This window comes from Suricata suricatta, unplaced genomic scaffold (genome assembly GCF_006229205.1).
Source record: "Suricata suricatta isolate VVHF042 unplaced genomic scaffold, meerkat_22Aug2017_6uvM2_HiC HiC_scaffold_6182, whole genome shotgun sequence".
Taxonomy (NCBI): domain Eukaryota; kingdom Metazoa; phylum Chordata; class Mammalia; order Carnivora; family Herpestidae; genus Suricata; species Suricata suricatta.
Window position 1 is genome coordinate 213 of NW_021911344.1, and position 1,070 is coordinate 1,282.

The 1,070-nt window shown below is 55.4% G+C and overlaps 1 pseudogene; it reads right to left on the bottom strand.

Moving 5' to 3' along the window:
- Positions 1 to 212: 212 nt before the first annotated feature.
- LOC115285268 lies at positions 213 to 596 on the bottom strand (annotated as a pseudogene).
- Between the last annotated feature and the right edge of the window lie 474 nt (positions 597 to 1,070).

Sequence of the window (1,070 nt, forward strand, 5' to 3'; positions counted from 1 at the left end):
GCGCGCGTGACGCCAAGCGCCATCTCCCGCCTCATTTTTGAGGAGACTCGGGGGGTCCTCAAGGGGTTCGAGGAGAACGTTGTTCGGGACGCCGTCACCTACATGGAGTACCCACTTCTCTAATGATAAGCAAAGTGCACCAGCTCTTCCTGGGCAAAAACTTAAGTGGCTCTGAAAAGAGCCTTTGGGTTGGATCGTGCCTCCCAGCACACTCACTTGGAGCTGGTGTACTTGGTGACGGCCTCGGTTCCCCAGGACACGGCGTGCTTGGCCAGCTCGCGGGGCAGCAGCAGGCGGACTTCCCTCTGGATCTCCCGCGACGTGATGGTCGAGCGCTTCTTGTAATGCACCAGGCGCGACACCTCGCCCGCGATGTGCTCCAAGATGTCGTTGACGAACGAGTTCCTGATGCCCATGGCCTTGGACCAGATGCCGGTGTCGGGGTGCACCTGCTTCAGCACCTGTACACAGACACCGAGTAGTTCTCCTAGCGGCTGCGCTTGCGCTTCTTGCAGTCCTTCTGCGCCTTGGTCACCGCCTTCTTGGAGCCCTTCTTTGGTGCTGGAGCGACCTTGGCCGGCTCAGGCATGGCTGCCAGAACACCAGACGTGGTGCAGAAAAATAAAAAAAATAGAATGAGTAAAGTGCAACGTGTCCTCTTTCTATAGAAGCCTTTATGAAAATAAGGTGTAAGTTACAGCCCTAGTTCTGATTGGTGCCTATTCCTTACGACGTCAGTAGTTAGTTCTGTCCAATCACAGTGCGAGAGATGCGAAGTTGCATTCTCATTGGATAAAACAAAGCCGCAACCTTAACCAATGTAAAGTCTGAGTTTTCCTCCCAACAAGGCTTATAAAAAGAGCTGGCCTCATATTTCTTTCACTACGTACATTAAGTGCATTTGTTACCATGATGTCCGGATGCTGGAAGCAGGGCGGCAAGGCTTGCGCCAAGGCCAAGACTAGGTCTTCTCGGGCCGGGCTGCAGTTTCCCGTAGGCCGCGTGCACCGCCTGCTCCGCAAGGGCAACTATGCCTAGCGGGTGGGCGCCCGCGCGCCCGTGTACCTGGC